The sequence below is a fragment of the Rhinoraja longicauda genome, chromosome 15 (genome assembly GCF_053455715.1).
Source record: "Rhinoraja longicauda isolate Sanriku21f chromosome 15, sRhiLon1.1, whole genome shotgun sequence".
In the NCBI taxonomy this organism is placed as follows: domain Eukaryota; kingdom Metazoa; phylum Chordata; class Chondrichthyes; order Rajiformes; family Arhynchobatidae; genus Rhinoraja; species Rhinoraja longicauda.
This window is the reverse complement of record NC_135967.1, coordinates 23,837,681-23,859,962: the sequence shown is the minus strand read 5'-3', so window position 1 is coordinate 23,859,962 and position 22,282 is coordinate 23,837,681. Positions and strand designations below refer to the sequence as shown.

At 41.1% G+C, this 22,282-nt stretch overlaps 1 long non-coding RNA gene across 1 annotated transcript in view; it reads left to right on the top strand.

The window, feature by feature from the left end:
- Window positions 1-22,282, top strand: part of LOC144600365 (uncharacterized) — a 68,360-nt gene that overhangs the window by 5,254 nt on the left and 40,824 nt on the right. The window contains exon 2 of the long non-coding RNA XR_013548128.1: window positions 15,803-15,965. This is a non-coding gene — a long non-coding RNA (uncharacterized LOC144600365). The remainder of the gene's footprint in view (window positions 1-15,802; window positions 15,966-22,282) is intronic.

Below are 22,282 nucleotides of genomic sequence, written 5' to 3'. Positions count from 1 at the left end.
TTGGTATCTTATTTTCAGTGGCTCTAGACAATTACAGGAATGTTGTGTCTAATTCCATCAGCTGACCTATGATTTATTTGTCTTTCACCATGCTAATTCTTCTTTCAAACATTTCTCCTTGTAACATGTTCTCAAATTGTACCATTGTTCAATGTAGGCCATGTTGCATCACGATAAAAAATGTGGATAGATTTAAGTGTCAAATATTTGTTAAGTTATAATTAAGTATTCCAAAAATCCAACTTTAATTGAAAGAAGGAAAAAATAGACCAGAAAAAAAACCTTATTGCAACTAGAAGATAGACACAAAAAGCCAGAGTAACTCAGCGGGACAGGTAGCATCTCTGGAGTGAAGGCATGGGTAACGTTTCGGGTTGAGTCCCTTCTTCCTGTCTGAAGAAGGGTCTTGACCCGAAACGTCACCCATTCCTTCTCTCCTGAGATGCTGCCTGACCTGCTGAGTTACTCCAGCATTTTGTGAATAAATGCCTTTGATTTGTACCAGCATCTGCAGTTATTTTCTTACACCCGCTTTAAACCAGCATCTGCAGTTCGTTCCTACACTTATTGTAACAAGAGTCATTTCTTTTCGGGTATTATTTTGTGGGACTCTGTCACTGCATTGTAATTACAGAGTAAGAACATTGTAATGTGATTTTATCTTTCCATTTGACACTTCATTTAATGTCCTGGATCATCCCAAGATTGCGAAGCCTGAATCTAAGGAATATACATTCATAGTGTGATATCATGAGAGGTAGAGTCATAGAGGGGAGATACATTTCCTCCCGGTGGATGCAACAAGGACTACAAACCATCATGGCTGCCAGCAAAAGACTACAAAAGCCATAGTCAGCAGGGCTGCCTGCCCTGCCGACACTGATTGCTGCCGACACTGATTGCTGCCGACACTGATTGCTGCCGACACTGATTGCTGCCGACACTGATTGCTGCCGACACTGATTGCTGCCGACACTGATTGCTGCCGACACTGATTGCTGCCGACACTGATTGCTGCCGACACTGATTGCTGCCGACACTGATTGCTGCCGACACTGATTGCTGCCGACACTGATTGCTGCCGACACTGATTGCTGCCGACACTGATTGCTGCCGACACTGATTGCTGCTGACACTGATTGCTACCCAGCTGAACCAGATGAGCTGATTGCCTCAGTGAGAGAGCTAAAAGGGAAGGGAAGCAGTGTATTTAAAGAGAGAGACAACGACTGGAGCAGAGAGGGTGAGAAGCAGTGTTTGAGCTATATTTTGTAAGAAGGTAGCAAGCTACATTTTTGATTTAACTACCTGTTTTGGTTTTGTGTACCTGTCTGCAAACAATCAAGTTTACCTGTTTTTGGAAAAGACTAAATATATGGAATTTAAGTTTGAAAACAAGAACTTTTCTGTCTTCATTTCCGGCACCCACACCTCCCAACCTTCAAGAGAAAAGCTCCCGACCTCTCAAGACATCAAATTAGTTACAAAGGAAATGTATTTTCAATTTTGCCTTGAATTAATACACATAATATTTATTTTGTATTTACACTGAATTGCCTAAATTATCAGTAAGTTGTGTGATCTAATTTGCCATATTTGAGTTTGGAGAGCCACATGGTTAAACAATGGTTAAACAATCAACTTCTACCACAAATGTTCCAGATTATGCACAAAGTTGTTGAGAGCATGGTGTAAAGGACAATATATGGGGTTACAAAAGATCAGAGGTTGGTTAAGTAGGTCGTCAAAGATCTGGAAATAAAGCATAATTTAAAACATTTAGTAGTTGTTTATTTTGTCAATGATTTTTTTTTAAAGCAACTAGCTGAAGAATGAACTGAATTCTTGGATACATCGAGAATGGGGTGTCAGAGTGCATGATGTGCAAAAGACTAGTAGGTAAATACTGCAAGTAATTTGAAATGCCCAAAGGATTGCTGTGGTACTTTGCAAGAGGAACTGAAAACAAAAGTGGGAAAGTTATGCTCCTGTGATATAAAGGAATGGCGAGAGCATGTATGGTCTTGTATGTGGTCTCACCAATGCACTGTATAACAGGGGCATAACCTTCCCACTTTTGTTTTGAAGAAAGATATGAATATTTTGGAAGCAGTTCAGAGAACTAGACTGATATCGGGAATGGATGGGTTGTCTTGCAAGAAAAGATTTCCACTAAAGGGCACAAAGTGCTGGAGTAACTCAGTGGGTCAGGCAGTATCCCTGGGAAACTTGGATAGGTGACATTTTGGTTTGAGTATCCTTCTGCAGACTGATTTTATGGGAGGAGAAGAAAACTGGCAAAGGGGAGAGATAGGGCAGAGGATGACAGATAACAGATTGATATTGGCAAGGGAGGGTTGATAGGCAGATGGTTGGAACAAAGGCCAGAAATAAGAAAGGAAGGAGTAAGACAGGTTTGAAGAGATGTGAATTATAAAGCCAGAGGGAGGAAAGTGGTGAGGTTGGGAGAGTGGAGGGGAGGAATAAGTGGGTCCAGGTGGGGCACAGGGGAGGAAAGGGTAATGCTATCATATCCTTAAGGTAAGGAGACCAAAACTCCAAACATTGTTGCCGAGTGAGGTCTCGACGACACCCTGCACAAGTACAACAAAACCTCCCTATTTTTTTAATACTTACCACTCTGCAATTAAAATTAAATTTCCAGCTTTATCCAATTAATTGACTCAAACACCCAGATCCCTCCGAACTGTCCTCGGTCTGGAAAAGGGTCCCGGCCTGAAACGTCACATATCCATGTTCTCCAGAGCTACTGCCTGACCCGCTGAGTTACTCTAGCATTTTGTGTCTATTTTAATAAACCAGCATCTGCAGTTCCTTGTGTCTCCTTCACTTTCAGTCTCTCTCCATTTAGATAATAATCTGCTTTTTTGATTTCTCTTGCAACCTCACACTTCCCCATATTAAATTCCGTCTCTTAGTCTTCTGCCCACTCACTCAATCCATTTATATTGCATTTCAGAATCACAATGTTCTCATCACAGCATGATATTCCACCTATTTTTGTTATGCTCAGCAAATTTGGAAACCGTACATATTGTCCCTTCCTCCAGATCATTAATGTAAATAGTGAATACAAGCTAAGAACCCATCCCCGCTGTAATCCACATTACCTCCATCCAGTTTGAAAGAGACCCATTTATTCCAGCTCTCTGTTCTATGAGATAGCCACTTTTCAATACACTCTGACACATTTCAATTTCATAAGCTTATAATTTATAACCAGCCTCTTTTGTGGCACCTTGAAAAATCACTTTTGGAAATCTAAATACACCACATTTACAGCCCCTCTATCAATTTCCATTCTTACATCCTCACAGAATTTCAGCAAATTTGTCAAATCTGATTCATCTTCCATCAAACTATGTTTGCTATGTTTAATTTTGTTCAACTTTCCTAAATAATTAGTGGGTTTTTTATTTCTTTAATTATTGACCCTAACATTTTTGATAATAACATCTGTTAAACAGACTGGCCTATATTTCCTTGCCTTCTGTCTTCGGATTTTAGCTGCCTGAGTTTCACCAATAATTTATCCCTTGTAATTGGAATTTTTGTACGTTTCACTGTGTTATTTCAAGTTAGCCTATCTGATAATTTTGGTGTATTAGCAATGTCTTTGATGTGAAGAACAAGGCAAAAAATCTGTTCAACAGATCTGCCATGTCTTTGTTTCATTAGCCTCATTCTCTAAATTTACCTTACCTGCCCTCTTTCCATTAATACATCCAGAGAAACATTTTTTGTTCCATTCCTTCTCTCCAGAGATGATGCCTGTCCCGCTGAGTTACATATCATATCATATCATATATAATACAGCCGGAAACAGGCCTTTTCGGCCCTCCAAGTCCGTGCCGCCCAGCGATCCCCGTACATTAACACTATCCTACACAATTTTAGGGACAATTTTTACATTTACCCAGTCAATTAACCTACATACCTGTACTTCTTTGGAGTGTGGGAGGAAACCGAAGATCTCGGAGAAAACCCACGCAGGTCATGGGGAGAACGTACAAACTCCTTACAGTGCAGCACCCGTAGTAATTACTCCAGCATTTTGTGTCTATCTTTGGTGAAAACCAAAACCTGAAGTTCCTTCCTACACATCTATTGTTTTTACGTGAGGTGCAGGTTTTCTCAAAATTCACTTTCTCCTTTCTTTTGAGCTTTTCATTCCTCTGCTGCCGCAACTTGATACTTTTATTGTCTTCTGGTCTGCCACTCACCCTTGCCCTGTAGATACACTACTTTTTAATTCAACATTATCCTTTACCTCCTCTGTTAACTATGGATTGTACCTCTTTCTCATGGAATCCCCTCTTTCTGATCGGGGTGAAACACACTGATCATGATAGACCAGCTGTTTGAACATCTGTTACTGTTCGTCTACTGCTCTAACTTGTAGATGAACAGTGGCAGATGTTTAAACAGCTCTTGGCTTGTTTACCCATCTAACTTAAACAGCTCCACCCTCATACCATTTATAATTGTCCTTATTTAAACTGAAGACTGGTTGTGAACCTGTCGTGTTCATCCTCAAAATGAATTTCTTTCATATTGTGGTCACTATCCCTTAAGAAATTTTAGCCACAAGCCCCTTCTTAATTCTTCCTCACTACACAAGATTCTTGATTAGTAAGGGTGTCAGGGGTTATGGGGAGAAGGCAGGAGAATGGAGTTTAGAGGGAAAGATAGATAGATCAACCAAGATTGAATGGCAGAGTAAAATGGTCAAATGGTCTAATTCTGCTCCTATAACCTATGAACTCATGAAGAATGAGCCCAATTCCTGGGAAGACTACATAGTCTACTGTTACAAAAATAAATCCATGACCAGTTCCAGAAATTCTTTATGATACTCTTTTCAGTTTAGTTCCTCCAATCAACATTTATATTAAAAACTCACATGATAATTACATTTCCTTCAAACATTCTCTGTAAAATACTGTGAGATGACAAATTGGGGCTTTATAGACTACTGCCACCTGCAGTATATTTTCTTTCCCTGCTTTTCAATATTTCAACCTAAACTGATTGCTATTGAGGGCGTGCAGCGTAGGTTCACTAGGTTGATTCCCGGAATGGCGGGACTGTCGTATGTTGAAAGGCTGGAGCAATTAGGCTTGTATACACTGGAATTTAGAAGGATGAGGGGGGATCTTCATCATCATCATCATATCATCATCATCATATATATACAGCCGGAAACAGGCCTTTTCGGCCCTCCAAGTCCGTGCCGCCCAGTGATCCCCGTACATTAACACTATCCTACACCCACTAGGGACAATTCCCGGAATGGCGGGACTGTCATATGTTGAAAGACTGGAGCGACTAGGCTTGTATACACTGGGATTTAGAAGGATGAGAGGGGATCTTATCGAAACGTATAAGATTATTAAGGGGTTGGACACGTTAGAGGCAGGAAACATGTTCCCAATGTTGGGGGAGTCCAGAACAAGGGGCCACAGTTTTAGAATAAGGGGTAGGCCATTTAGAACTGAGATGAGGAAAAACTTTTTCAGTCAGAGTTGTGAATCTGTGGAATTCTCTGCCTCAGAAGGCAGTGGAGGCCAATTCTCTGAATGCATTCAAGAGAGAGCTGGATAGAGCTCTTAAGGATAGCGGAGTCAGGGGGTATGGGGAGAAGGCAGGAACGGGGTACTGATTGAGAATGATCAGCCATGATCACATTGAATGGCGGTGCTGGCCCGAAGGGCCGAATGGCCTCCTCCTGCACCTATTGTCTATTGTCTAAGTCCATTCTACTCTGTCTGAGGAAAGCATTAAAACAGACATCGCGACCTCCTCAATTCACTGTCGCACCGAACACCACAGCCCCACTCGGCTTGGACCTGCCCCGCAAAGAGTGGGTCGCCCTGAACCGGCTCCGCACAGGGGTCGGCCGGTTCAAAATGCATAGTTGGGGGTTGCGTTCATCAGCAGCCTGCGTGTGTGGAGCAGACCAGCAAACAGCGCAGCACATCATTTTCGACTTCACTGTCCTCCATCCCCCTGGTGGAGGCGTAGATCTCACGGCCCTCAACAACAGCACATTGCACTGGCTACAGCGCCTGGAGGGCGTTACATAATTTCTGCTGCCACAAACGCAAGAAGAAGAGGAAGATTAAAACCATGTGCAGTATTAGATGTCCTCTTGATCGCAGACCGGGCTAAAATAGATTTTATTATTCGATCATTGACCAGTGAAAGATTAAAGGACACACAAATGTGTCAAATGGGATAGACAAAGATGGAGTTAAAGGGAAAGAGAGTATAGGAAAAGTTAAGAAAAACCCCAGAATTAACGGGACAGAAAGCTCACGAAGGGATGGCCAAGTGTAATAGGAATCGATGTGAAAAGTGAGATGAGCAATGGATTAAAAGTATTATATATGAATACGCGAAGTATAAGAAGTAAATTGAATGAGCTTGAGGTTCAGTTAAAGATTGGTAGACATAACATTGTGGGGATTATAGAGATGTGGCAACAGGAGGATCAGGACTGGGAACTGAATATTCAGGGTTATACGTCCTATTGAAAGGACAGGCAGGTGGGCAGAGGAGGTGGGGTAGTTCCGTTGGTGAGGGATAAAATTCAGTCCTTTGTGAGGGGTGACATTGGGACTGATGATGTAGAGTCACTGTGGATAGAGACGAGGAATTGTAAAGTTAGGAAGACACTAATGGAAGTTATCTACAGGCTCCCAAACAGTAGCCCGGATATAGGGTATAAGTTACAGCAGGAGTTAAAACTGGCATGTAACAAAGGTAATGCCACTGTGGTTATGGGGATTTCATTATGCAGGTAGAATGGGAAAATCAGGTTGGTTCTGGACCCCAAGTAAGGGAGTTTGGAGAGTGCCTCCAAGATGGATTATTAGATCAGCATGCACTGGAGCCGAACAGAGAGAAGGTAATTCTGGATTTAGTGTTGTCCAATGAACCAGATTTAATAAGGAACTCAAGGTACAGGAGCCACTTGGTGGTAATGACCATAATATAATTAGTTTTGATCTGCAATTTGAGAGGGAGAAGGTTAAATCAGAAGTGTCAGTTTTGCAGTTGAACAAAGGGAACTATGAAGGCATGAGAGAGGAGCTCGCCAATGTTGACTGGAAAAGGATCCTAGCAGGAATGATGGTGGAACAGCAATGGCAGGAATTTCTGAACATAATCCAGAAGATGCAGGATAATTTCATTCCAAAGAGAAAGAAAGATTCTAAGGGGAGTAAGAGACAACCTTGGCTGACAAGGGAAGTTAGGGATGGACTAAAACTAAAAGAAAAGATGTATAACATAGCAAAGAGTAGCGGGAGGGTTCGGTAACTTTCAAAGGACAACAGAAGATAACAAAACGGGCAATATGGGCTGAAAAGATGAAGTACGAGGAGAAGCTGGCCAAGAAGATAAAGAAGGATAGTAAAAGCTTCTTTAGAGATGTTAAGAGAAAAAGATTAGTAAAGACAAATGTGGGTCCCTTGAGGGCAGAAACAGGTGAAATTATTATGGGTAACAAGGAAATGGCAGAAGAGTTGAACAGGTACTTCAGATCTGTCTTCACTAAGGAAGACACAAACAATCTCCCAGATGTACTAGATGACAGAGGATCTAAGGAGACAGAGGAACTGAAATAAATTTGCATTAGGCGAGAAATAGTCTTGGGTAGACTGAAGGCTAATGAATTCCCAGGGTCTGATGGTATGCATCCCAGGGTACTCAAGGAGGTGGCTCTAGAAATCGTGGACGCATTAGTGATCATTTTCCGATGTTCAATAGATTCAGGATCAGTTCCTGTTGATTGGAGGGTAGTTAATGGTATCCCACAAAGGAGCGAGAGAGAAAACGGGGAATTATAGGCCAGTTAGCCTGACATCGGTGGTGAGGAAGATGCTGGAGTCAATTATTAAAGAGGTAAGAATGGCACATTTGGATAGTAGTAAAAGGATTGGTCCAAGTCAGCATGGATTTATGATGGGGAAATCCTGCTTGACTAATCTTCTGGAATTTTTGAGGATGTGACAAGTAAAATGGATGAAAGAGAACCAGTGAAAGTAGTGTATCTAGACTTTCAGAAAGCCTTTGATAAGGTCCGGCATGGGGGATTGGTGAGCAAAATTAGAGCACGTGGTATTGGGGGTAGGGTATTGACATGGATAGAGAATTGGTTGGCAGACAGGAAGCAAAGAGTAGGAATAAACGGGTCCTTTTCAGAATGTCAGGCAGTGGTGAGTGGAGTGCTGCAAGGCTCGGTGCTGGGGCCACAACTATTTACAATATATATTAATGATTTGGATGATGAAATTAGAAGTAACACTCGCAAGTTTGCAGATGGCACAAAGCTGGGTGGCAGTGTGAACTGCGAAGAGGATGTTAGGCGGTTGCAAGCTGACTTGGACAGGTTGAGTGAGTGGGCAAATGCATGGCAGATGAAGTATAATGTAGATAAATGTGAGGTTATCCATTTTGGCAGCAAATACAAAGAGGCAGATTATTATCTCAATGGTATCAGATTACGTAAAAGGGAAGTGCAACGAGACCTGGGTGTCCTTGTACACCAGTCACTGAAAGTAAGCGTGCAGGTACAGCAAGCTGCGAAGAAAGCCAATGGCTCTTTGAGTATAGGAGCAAAGAGGTCCTTCTGCAGTTGCATAGGGCCCAGGTGAGACCACATCTGGAGTATTATGTGCAGTTTTGTTCTCCTAATTTGAAGGACGTCCTTGCTATTGAGGCAGTGCAGCATAGGTTCATGAGGTTAATCCCTGGGACAGCGGGACTGTTATGAGAGAAGATTGAAAAGACTGGGCTTGTATTCACTGGAGTTTAAAAGGATGAGAGATGATCTTATAGAGACGTATAAAATTATAAAAGAATTAGACAGGCTGGATGTAGGAAAGATGTTCCTAATGTTGGGGGAGTCCAGACCTAGGGGCCACAGTCTAAGAATAAAGGGGAGGCCCTTTAAAACTGAGGTGAGAAGACACTTTTTCACCCAGAGAGTTGTGAATTTGTGGAATTCTCTGCCACAGAAGGCAGTGACGGCCAATTCACAGGATTTAAAAGAGAGTTAGATAGAGCTCTAGGGACTAGTGGAATCAAAGGATATGGGGAGAAGGCAGGCACAGGTTACTGATTGTGGACGATCATTGTACCCTTCTGTCCCACAATGAATGGCGGTGCTGGCTCGAAGGGCCTAATGGCCTCCTCCTGCACTTATTTCCTATGTTTCTATGTTAACCTCCGAGATAACTAAATTTAAACTACAGAATTAGTAAATGTTCAGGAATAAAGATATAGGAAATTATTAGGTCAAGCAAGGATACATCACCAAACCCAGAAGGTACAGCACTGAATGCTTAAGCAGAATGTGTTGAATACATGCATGGTGGCACAGCGGTAGGACTTGCTGCCTTTCAACACTTGCAGCACTGGAGACCCGGGTTTGATCCTGACTACAGATATTGTCTGTCCGAAGTTTGTATGTTCTCCCCATGACCGCATGGGTTTTCTTTGAGATCTTCGGTTTCCTCCCACACTCCAAAGAAATACAGGTTTATAGGTTAATTGGCTTGGTACAAGTGTAAATTGTTCCCAGTGTGTGTGTGTGTGGGATAGCGTTAATGTGCGGGGATCGCTGGTGAGTGCGGACTCGGTAGGGCGAAGGGCCTATTTCTGCGCTGTATCTCTAAACTAAACTAAACTAAACATACTTATAAAAAGTGTCAGGTGTTTAGTGGCAGCACTCTAGACTTCATGTCAGAATAGTATAGTTTTGAACCCTTTTCAAGATTTCTGAAAGGTTAGTTAAGTCCAACAATAGGTGAATGGTGTTTTGGTGGTATTGTCGTTTGGTTGAGTTATTATACTAGGGCTCCATGTGGCCTCTCGAGTGGTTGCAAATGCTCTCATTCACCTTTCAAGGACAAAAGCCTGTATTCCCAATGGGCAAAGTTTATCCCACAGCTTGTATGACTAAAATAAATTAATTTGTCAATGTCACATGGGCTCCTGTGGAACCTTGATATGTTCAAATTAGTTGGTACATTTCCTCTGTATTAAAAATAACTTACTTAGCTTACTTGCACTTTGGAACATTTCAAAATAACTTATTTGGTCATAAGGTGCTTTGGACCACATCTCTCTTTATATACATCTATCTCAATGCTGCAGCAAGTGAATAGCATCAAACAGTTAGCCATGCACAAATTCACTGTGTTTGGCTGGCAGTAAAAAAAAATAATGATTTTGAATATAACATTTAATTCCCAGCGGGGAGTTACGCAGAATAGACTGGCAGAATTTAATTGTCATAGAACTATATAGCACAGAAATAGATGCTTTGGCCCAACTCATTCATGCTGACTAAATTGCCAAACTGAGCTAATCCCATTTGTCTACAATTGGGCCATTTCCCAGCAAACCAGCTGTGTACCTGTCCATAGCTTATAAAAGTCTTAATTGTACCCTTCTGTCCCACTTCCACTAGCAGCTCATTCTCTGTACACACGGCCCTCTGTGTAATAAAGATTGCCCTCATGTCCCTTTTAAATCTTTCCCCTCAAAATATTTCCCTTCAAATGCCTTTAAATGACATTTGAACCTCAGAATGCCAGCTTGTTTTGGGGAGCACAATATTATAAACCTCATGAACTCATTACTGAGATTGTAATCTCTCAATGGTTCAATAGTTCAATGGCTCTTTATTGTCACGTATGCACAGCACAGTGAAATTCATTTGCACATCTGTAAATCCAACATCGCCAAAATGGCACCATTTATATTAAAAAAATTTAAAAAGCACAACAGTCCAAAGTCCAGTCCACATATTGGAAGTCTTGGAATGGCCCTGATCCAAGCAAGTCGCTAGTAAGCCTGACCTGACATCCCTCTCCTCTGCCGACCGCCTCTGTATCCTGGTGAGCGCCTCCTGCAGCCAACCTTGAAGACGCTGGATGCGATACCTGGGTCCCTCTACTAGCGGTCTGCTCCTCGTATCCGTCGCCGCCAGCGGCTTCCTCCTCGACTCTCCAGTCTTCGGGGCTGCAAGCTTCCACCGCACGTGGCCGTTTGTGTCTTCGTTCTCGTCGGTCCACGGGCCCGTCCTTGTTCCTTGTTCTCGGCAGTCCTTGTCCGGCCCATCCTCTTGTTTGTTTGTGGCGGCCATGGCCAGGTCTAGTATTGAACAGCTCTGCGGTGGCCACTGGCTGGCTCCGGTTGGCCGGCTCCGGTCTCGCATGGCTCTGTGCTGGCGGCCAGGCCCGCTCCACCACGGCTGCATAGCGCTCCACAGGTCCACTCCAGCACGGCTCCACAGCGCTCTCCTCCACTCTATTTAAAAGACATTTGGACAGGTACATGGATAGGAAATGCATAGAGAAAAATGGGCCGAATGGGGGCAGGTGGAACTAGTGTAGATGGGGCATCTTGGTTGGCATGAGCAAGTTGGGTCAAAGGACTTGTTTCCATATTGTTTGACTCTGTGACTCTAGAACCTGTTCCATCCACACAAAGACCAAACCAATTTATGGTCCTTTCCACTGTGGGAACCTCAGTTTGATTTTTTATAGAGTTCTGGATCTGCTGAATTAAGGGACCAATTCAACCCGGGATTAAGAACAAGTCTAAATTGTACTCATCTATCACTTGTAGTGCAGAGAGGTTAGACACAACAGTGTCAATAAAATAACGTATTTCCTCTATTTAGAATCCATATCCTCAGCCTAAGCTTTTAAGTCTCTTTTACTCTTTTAACATCTTTTTTTGTTGGTAATAGAGAGTCACAAGTGGCATGTCAAGTGTCAGCTATCTAGTTAAGTTTCTGCAGAGTGTGTTGGAACCAGACACTTTCATGTACACAAGACCTCAAAGGTTATAACTCATTTAAAACAATGTAAAAATTAGTTAGCTCACAATGTTAGCACCCAATATATTATTTTAATTGGTGCAATTATCTAATTGTCCAGATAGATGCCAACACTTAACTCACATGCCAACACAACTCACATCTGTGTGGAAAGTACCTTGAAGCAATCTCAGGCTTGTGTTGTACTTTATAAGTGAATATTATTCTTTCTTTCAGTTGCATGGGGCACATAATATATACTACCAAAGTCCCAAGGGTATTGGATTATCAGAAATCCAAGTTATCTATTGATGGAGGAAAATGTAATTTTATTAAGAAAGCGAAATTATAAAATTCAATGCAGAAGACAAAATTGTACAAATATGGCACATAACATACCAGGTGAGAAGAGAGTGCTGCTTTTCAAAGTTTAGACTTTCTGAACTATTGGACATGACTCACATTATTATGCAAATACACATTTCTTTCTTTTTTTTTACATGCTGCACAGTAGAATAATACATTTTCCACTGATCCTGGTGATCTAAAAAGAAGTGGGAAGTGTACCAGCATCTAGACCCTGGTACCTGCCGCAAATCTATCCTTCTTGTGCCCTGGACATCCAGGTCCAATCTCAGCTATGGCCACGCCCATTGCCCACAGATTGGACCATGGCTCTAGCCACACTGAAGACCACCAGCTCGGACCACACACCCTGCCTGCACTCTGGACTCCCATTCCAGATGCTAGACCGTCTACATTTCCAAATAATCGGATGCCAGATTATTAGAGTTAGTGTAATTCACAGAACACTATATAAGATATATCCAGAAATTAAGGTGTCACGTGAAGATTTTCCAATACTTTGTCCATTTTCCACAATATTCCTTCTTTTATTTTTTCCTTTTTCTTTCTTATTTGTTCAAGAGGCTTTAGGAAAAGGCAGATAGATAAGCAGGAAATAGAGGGATGTGGATCATGTGCAGGCGGCTGAGATTAATTTATCTTGGCATTATGTTCAGCAAAGATGTTATGGGCCGAAGGGGCCTGTTCCTGTGCTGTACATTTCTAAGTTCTTTGTTCTTTTGCTTCATCGCTTATTGTTCTCTCCAGTCTGTCCGACAGAGAACTGGTAGCTCATGTTTGCTTTACTCTTGCGTACTACTCTTAATAGTCACTTATTTTTTCCACTTTCCTGGGTGTTTGACCAATATATAAAATCAATGGTCCATGAGAAAACGGAGGGGGTTTTTTTCCACAATGCACAGAGAATAATTAAGTGCTGCTATAATTACAAAAACTTTCCTAGTGTTGCCTGAGGTTGTCACTGCCACAGTGCATTGGATTTTTGCCTACTAAAATTATAGAATTGATTCCATTGAACAACTAGAGACATACAATTTTGCCTGTGGACAGTTGTTTTAAAATAAAGTGTTGTTATTTTCCTTCTGGTCAACATCACTTCCACATGAGTGAAGAGCTGCGTGCCATGTAAAGGACTATGAGGTCAAATTAACAATGTTCATTTAGCAGGGAATGCTCAGCCATTTAACTGTCAATTATCTTATTCAAGTCCTGCATGTATGGATAATTTTTCAATCAGACAATAATTTGTTTCTCCTGTGCAGGGGTTGACTAAAAATAGATCACAGTTGCAGAGTTCGTCAAGTCAAGTCAAGTTAGTTTATTGCCATAAGCACCAGTGCAGTATGATGAAAATTTCACTTGCAACAACATAGGCATGCAGATTCAGGCAACACACATATGCATGCATTATATAGAAGGTACACATAAATTTTGCAAGAGTGATAAGACTGTGCAAAAACAAAACCAAGGCATTAGTGCAAAACTACAATTACTGCAAAAGGTAGTCCATGGTGTTCCATTGTGAGGTAGGATTAGGGTTGTACAGGTCGGTTCAAGAACCTAATGATTGTAGGCAAGTAACTGTTCCTAAAACTGGTGATGTGGGACTTCAAACTTCAGTAACGCCTGACCGATGATAGCAGCAAGAAGACGGTTTCCTTGATGATATATACCCCTTTTTGAATCCTTGATTGTATTTACCCCTATTTGAAAGCTGAAAAGGCTTTTAATGGTCGGGAGAGGTGTTCCTGTGATAAACTGGAATGAGTCCACCACCCTCTGCAGCCTTTTGTGCTCGTGTGCATTGGAATTGCCATACCAGGCCATAATGCAACCAATCAGGAACCAGTTTGGTTCAAATTCCAATGCTCGATTTATTGTAGACTATTATTGAAAAGGATATTTATAGATAAATGCACCACTGGACGTCAACTGATCACAAGTTGTGTCTCAAACTCTTTTTATGTCAACCCATTTGGGGATTCCATACAAATGACATAGCTGATGCTGTTCACTGTCTATGAAGCCCACTCTCAGTGACCACAAATTCTGGTCCTTTCAGGTTTCATACTGTATCCAGAGAGAGTATGTTTTTATTTATTTAGAACAGAAACGGGCATCTGTAATATCTGCTTGCTTTTTTCTTATTACAATATCCTGCTTCAGTCATATCTGTATCAGCAAGTATATTCTGAATGAATCATCATATTTTGCCAGTTTAACAAACAACTGTCTTAAAGCAGTCTTTATAAGATGCTAGAGATAAATCTGTCGCTTCACCCTGGTTTTGGATCCTCCGCCACAGGCAGTGAAGCCTTCATGTGCCTAAGCCTAAAATTCTGCAATACCCCTAACTAACCTTCTCGCCTCAACCTCTAGTTCATGCTTTAAAAATCTCTTTTGAACTTACTTACCTGACCAAACACTTGGACCTGTCTCCAAAAGCAAATCTATATTTGGCTTGTTACTCAATGCTACTGGATAATTGCCCCTGTGAAGTCCCACAGTGCTAGAAGTCCAAATAACTGAAGGTTGTGCTTTATGTCAACTCTCTAGGAGTCCTTTTTTTTAACGTACAGCTCTGTCAGTAAAGTTTAGACCATTGCATTATATGGTCTCTTTGGCGAACTTAATTAATTATATATAACAGTTAGGCTGATGAGTTCCTCCCTCAGTATTGTGATTGGCTATGTTTCTGCCTGATTATGTTATACTGGTTACATGTAATATATGTTACCAATTTTATACATATTTGTTTAAATTTTACACAAATATGAAGACCAAAATGATTTCTGTGTTGGCTAATTTGAATTGTAACTCCAAAAATTAAAATTATTTATCCAAAAATTGAATTGTTTTGCCGCTATGCCTTTTTGTGAAGAGTTAAGAATGTCCTTTAATGAAGGGCAATTCATTAAACAATACATATTGGCTTCCATTAAGGTAAAGAATATTCTCTCTGCAAGTCCATAACCATTCCATCAAACAAATTAGAAACTGAGCATTAAAATTTGCGTTCGAGGTTTGCGCGAAGTGAATTTTCACCTGCCCCGCAATTAAATGTCCCTACATAGGGATATTTCAAAATATGTCAAAAAAATGAATTTTAATTTGTTAATGGATAAAACAGGATTACTTACTGGCTAGCTGTTAATAATACATAATGTGCTGAGAACTTTGAATCTCTTTATCAAGAATACACAGAAGTCCAGGAAAAAGACAAAAGTAATGCACCACCTGCTCTTTTAAGAACCTCCTGCTCTACTTCTGGCAGGGTCTCAGATCTTCCAAAGGGTTTGTCAGCCACCTCGGGACCCACAGTATGCGTACAAAGGCAAGCCATCCTCAAACCCAAATGATTTCCAAATAATATTTGTTTAGCAATTGATGTAAAGAAATGACTTTGCACTTCCAAGTGCCTAGTCTAACACTTAAAATAATATTTATACTTGATAGTATAAATAGAATAAGAGTATAATAATAAAACAAATAGCATAATTGTCCAGACAGATGATTACATGAAAAATGTACCTCCACAATGTTTATTTTCTAATTTGCTACTCATTTTTTCTCCTCTAGTTCTGATCAATATGATTCACAACAAGGATAGTTCTATAGCATACTGTGTTCTCCATTATGAGATTTGAAGTCAATTTTTCACACATGTGCCAACACAGAAAAAAAGACCATCCGTGGCACTCTTCACAGCCCTGAGAACAAATAACATATTACAAGCTGTAAGGTAAGACAAAGCAGCAGTAAAATTGGGGACAGTACGGTCCCACAAACGACAATACAGTAAGCAATCTAATGATCTGTTTTTGTGAAGTATAAATATTGACAGCCTTGTCGATGAATGGCAGTAGATTAGTTCAACCTCAGGGCTGTCAACTCAAAAGTTAATCCTTTTTCAATCCTATGTCACTAGGTAGTTGGAGACTGGAAACAATGGCTATGTTTCACTGCGTCCCTCTCTCCAGTGTAGCATTTACAACCTATAATCTCTGCCAATTGCACTATAAAATGATGGGGATTTCTAGGTCATTTTGGGGTTTTAGCTGGATTTTAATCTTGATATAATTATTGACAATCTCCAACAGACTGAAATGGGACTATTTGAGATGTTAAATGTTCACGCATGTCAGAAGTATATATCCCTCAGGTGACGACTCTTGCAATGAAGAGTGTTCAGCATATTTTATGCAGGAATAACGAATCTTATGCTGATTGAAACACTTGGCTACACTTTGTACTTTAACTAACTCCCTGTCCTCCAATTCCCAAATAACATGTGCTGAAATGCAGATTAGTAAACAAGAAAATGGAGAAAAAACAATTCAGATTCTAAAGCTGAGCACTCAAAAACATTTATATAACATATAACATATAACAACTACAGCATGGAAACAGGCCTGTCCGGCCCTACCAGTCCACGCCGACCATTCTCCCTGACCTAGTCTCATCTACCTGCACTCAGACCATAACCCTCCAATCCCCTCCTATCCATATAACTATCCAATTTACTCTTAAACAATAAAATCGAGCCAGCCTCCACCACTTCCACCGGAAGCCCATTCCATACAGCCCAACCCTCTGAGTAAAGAAGTTCCCCCTCATGTTACCTCTAAACCTTTGTCCCTCAATTCTGAAGCTATGTCCCCTTGTTGGAATCTTCCCCACTCTCAAAGGGAAAAGCCTACCCATGTCAACTCTGTCCGTCCCTCTCATAATTTAAAAAACCTCTATCAAGTCCCCCCTCAACCTTCTACGCTCCAAAGAATAAAGACCCAACCTGTTCAACCTCTCTCTGTAGCCTAAGTGCTGAAACCCAGGCAACATTCTAGTAAATCTCCTCTGTACCCTCTCCATTTTGTCGACATCCTTCCTATAATTTGGCGACCAGAACTGCACACCATACTCCAGATTCGGCCTCACCAATGCCCTGTACAATTTCAACATTACATCCCAACTTCTATACTCGATGCTCTGATTTATAAAGGCAAGCATACCAAACGCCTTCTTTACCACCCTATCCACATGAGATTCCACCTTCAGGGAACAATGCACAGTTATTCCCAGATCCCTCTGTTCCACTGCATTCCTCAATTCCCTACCATTTACCCTGTACGTCCTATTTTGATTTGTCCTACCAAAATGCAGCACCTCACACTTATCAGCATTAAACTCCATCTGCCATCTTTCAGCCCACCCTTCCAAAAGGCCCAAGTCTCTCTGTAGACTTTGAAAATCTACCTCACTATCAACTAGGGCGGCACGGTAGCGCAGCGGTAGAGTTGCTGCTTTACAGCGAAAGCAGCACCGGAGACTCAGGTTCGATCCTGACTACGGGTGCTGCACTGTAAGGAGTTTGTACGTTCTCCCCGTGACCTGCGTGGGTTTTCTCCGAGATCTTCGGTTTCCTCCCACACTCCAAAGACGTACAGGTATGTAGGTTAATTGGCTGGGTAAAATGTAAAAATTGTCCCTAGTGTGTGTAGGATGGTGTTAATGTGCGGGGATCGCTGGGCGGCATGGACTTGGAGGGCCGAAAAGGCCTGTTTCCGGCTGTATATATATGATATGATATGATACTCCACCTATCTTAGTATCATCTGCATATTTACTAATCCAATTTGCCACACCATCATCCAGATCATTAATGTAAATGACAAACAACAGTGGACCCAACACAGATCCTTGGGGCACTCCACTAGACACTGGCCTCCAACCTGACATACAATTGTCAACCGTTACCCTCTGGTATCTCCCATTCAGCCATTGTTGAATCCATCTTGCAACCTCACTATTAATACCCAACGATTTAACCTTCTTAATCAACCTTCCATGTGGAACCTTGTCAAATGCCTTACTGAAGTCCATATAGACAACATCCACAGCCTTGCCCTTATCAATTTCCCTGGTAACCTCTTCAAAAAATTCAAGAAGATTAGTCAAACAGTTATTCCCAGATCCCTCTGTTCCACTGCATTCCTCAATTCCCTACCATTTACCCTGTACGTCCTATTTTGATTTGTCTTATGCAAATTATCAACCCAAGCTTTGATTAGGCAATAATGGCATTAGATTTTTAAAAATCTGTCACTCCAAAGCTTATTCCGAAAAAGAAACCAGGTCTGGATTTGTGTAGGAAGGAACTGTAGATGCTGGTTTAAACCGAAGATAGGCACAAAAAGCTGGAGTAACTCAGCGGGACAGGCAGCATCTTTGGAGGGAAGGAATGGGCGATGTTTCGGGTCGAGACCCTTCGACAGACAGGTCTGAAGTAGGGTCGCGACCCCGAAACATCACCCATTCCTTCTCTCCAGAGATGCTGCCTGTCCCGCTGAATGACTCCATCTTTTGTGTCTATCACAGGTCTGGGATTTTTTGCTTCTCGAACCGCCTACTATGCTACCTCTTGTTCTGGGCTGGTTACAAAAAATGAAAGTGTTCCATTTGACTCAAGTGATAACTAAATTCAGATTATTGAACAGCAAACTGCAAATGATAGGAACAATATTTAAGTAGTTGTGTATCTTGCTTAAACCTGAAATGTGCATGAGGCTTCAAGATAAAGTGAGGATTGTAAATTCTGGCTGATCAGTTGGGTGGAGAAAAACTGAGAACAGCCTATGCAAATGAAAGGCTTTGTGCCTTCATATGCTAATTTAGACGGGGATGATTGTATGATTGTCCTCCTCGTTCCTAGATTGAGGAGAGAAAATAATTAATGAATATTCTCTTTGTTGTCCAGAAATCTTGCTGAGATTTGGAAGACTGTGGGCGACAAGTAAAAACTGCACTCTTTATTTTAAAGTCTATCGTCCTGCCAAATTTTTCTATCTAACTCTGTGTATATCATATCATATCATATCATATACATACAGCCGGAAACAGGCCTTTTCGGCCCTCCAAGTCCGTGCCGCCCAGTGATCCCCGTACATTAACACTATCCTACACCCACTAGGGACAATTTTTACATTTACCCAGCCAATTAACCTACATACCTGTACGTCTTTGGAGTGTGGGAGGAAACCGAAGATCTCGGAGTAAACCCACGCAGGTCACGGGGAGAACGTACAAACTCCTTACAGTGCAGCACCCGTAGTCAGGATCGAACCTGAGTCTCCGGCGCTGCATTCGCTGTAAAGCAGCAACTCTACCGCTGCGCTACCGTGCCGCCCGATTGCCACTTTGGTGAGGTGGCAAAGAGGTCCCGATCGACATAAAACCTTAACAAGAGCAGAGGGTTAAAAATGTAATGAAAATTCCATTGCCTTTTACATATTTTATTTTGAAGCAAAGAATCACTGAGCCTTATACTTGCTTTGAGATGTCGTTTGTATTTCTATTAATACTTCAAAGATTAAGATATGCCATTATTATTTGACTATTTCAGGTGCAAGGAATTAATTTAATCTTGAATTTACAGTCAAAGGAACTATTATAAGAACATAAAACTTATTAGTATTACCACAGTCTTGCATTGCCTGAAATCTGAAATATAATTGGATAATATAATCTTATATGTGCCCGATATTTTATTCTCCCCATTTGATATGTATCATCCATCTTTCTGATTTTATGGAGTTTCATAAGACTTAATTGACAAGTTACACACAATCTGTCTTTGCTTTTGATTTTCCTAATTTACTGGTCAAACGTGAAAGCAAAGAACCGTATCAATGTTGGAAAATCTGCTGTAATCCAATCAAGATATGTCAAGGCATTGAACGTGGGTTAGCCATTACCTTAATGTTCAATGATAATCCAAATTGGGAGCATTTGATATATCTTCCCTTCTTAATACCTTCATATTATTTCTCATACACTAATCTCATTTTCTTGTAGGTTTTCATTTAATTAGCCTTGCTTTTACTTTCCTTATAAAATATCTCCAGCCAGTGTTCTAAAATCTCCTGGATAAAACCAAAAAGCCCAAGCAGATCACAAGAAGTGTTTTTTTAGCCAGTTTAGAAATCTCACACAGCTGTTTTCATCAATTCAAATTTAATAGTTAGATGTGCATGGCCAATATAGTCTGACATACATTTTTCTTATTCTAAGCTTCTTTTGAACTTAATGGAGATAGAAATCAACACATGGGTTCGGTGGTGTTATTACCAAGCATTTAAAATACTAAATATTGGATATGAAATTCTCAATGCCTGAAGGCAGCCATTGCTTGTTTTGTATGTATGTTCTGAAGGTTTAAAGAATCATCATGTTTGAGGCTAAGGTGTCATATACAATATCATCGGCCTCTTGCATGCCAAAGAGCTTGAAAACTTTTCTGACTGTTGCAGATGGTGGAGACAAAGGTGCTTTAAACAATATAATCCATGAGGAAAAGGCACAAAACTTGCTGACTAAAACAAAGGGAACCTGTGTGGGTGATGAGGGGTTCCTGCAAAGATGTTCAGTAACTGAGGAAATGGTCATGAAAGGGAGTAGAGAGTTGATAGTTGTTGTGAAAACATCAATAATGGTGGCACGTCTCCTGACTCTTAGTCTGAAGAACGATCTTGACCTGAAACGCCACATATTCCTTCTCTCCAGAGATGCTGCCTGAGCCGCTGAATTATTTGTGTCTATCTTCACTGTAAACCAGCATCTGTAATTCCTTCCTGCACATGGTGTTGGAGTATTCACCCAGCTAAACATTTTTTACGATCTTTACGATGATCAGTACCTTAGTCACCCCAATATACATCCTGGGGTATTTTTGAAACCTATGACTAACAAGAGACCAACCTACAAACTTTCAGTTAAGACGTGGTTTCCACATTCAACACTCAAGCCATCCACAGGCCTTGCATGCACAGTGTAATGTAGGTAACATCAGTCAAACTTCATGATACATTCCCAGTAGTTGCGGGGTGTATGTACGCCACTCACATTCGGAAGCTGATTGAATATCTAGAAATTCACTGCACTAACTCCCATTGCTTTGCGAGTTTGGCTCAATGGGCAATTCAAGAGAATTTCTATTTATACATTTTAGGACCTATTCCTTCACCAGCCAAATTGTAAATTTTATTTGGGTTTTTTTTGTAGCCAGTTACAGGGAATTTTAAATTCAGCAATAAAATTTATAATCCAAACTCTAAGAGGAATTAGCAATCTCAATTAAAGTCTATTGCCAATAAATTAGCATAAATTAGGCAACACATCTGTTACATGCACTTGAAGATGGAGGTCTAGAAATTACTTGAAATTGCATTTCAGGCCTTGTGTACAAAATAGTGTGATTTTATAGATGCTGCTGCACAAATGTATTTCCTATAGTAGGAGTGCAGTGAATGTTACAAGATTACTTCCAGAGATGGCAAGTTTCCAGCATGAGAGAATGATGGAAGCTAAGATATTTTAAATGGCTGATGGGGACCAGAGGGCATGGATCAACAAAAAGGGATAGACCATTTAGGACAGATATAAAATTAATTTCTTCACTCAAAGCTTGGTGAGCCTTTCGAATGCTCTACCGCAGAGATCTGTGAAGGCTCCGTTTTTGTGTGCATTCAAAATAGAGATGAACAGATTTCTGGACATTGGAGAAATCAGGGGATACTGGGATGTCCTGGAAAATGGTGGTGCGATGGAAGATGAATCATGATTTTGATAAATGGTAGGCAGTGCAGACTTGAAAGGCCAGGTTACCTATTCCTGTTTTTTCCCTCTCTTGTGTTCTTGGATACCAACTAGCCATTTTGTTTTAGCTGAGCAATCGGAGAATGGTCACAGTCAATGTACAAACTCCGTACAGACAGCACCCATATTCAGGATCGAACCCAGGTCTCTGGTACCGCAAGCGCTGTAAGGCAGCAACTCTACCGCTGTGCCCCTGTGCCGCCCTTAAAGGAGATGTGCAGGGCAAATTGTAATGCAGAGTATGGTGGTTGCCTGGAACATACTGCCAGGAGTGCTGGTGAAGGCAGGCATGATAGTGGCTTTTAAGAGGCATTTAGATAGGCACATGTATATGCAAGGAATGGAGGGATATGGATCACATGGAGACAGGTGACATTAGTTTAACCTGGCATCATGTCTGGGACAGAC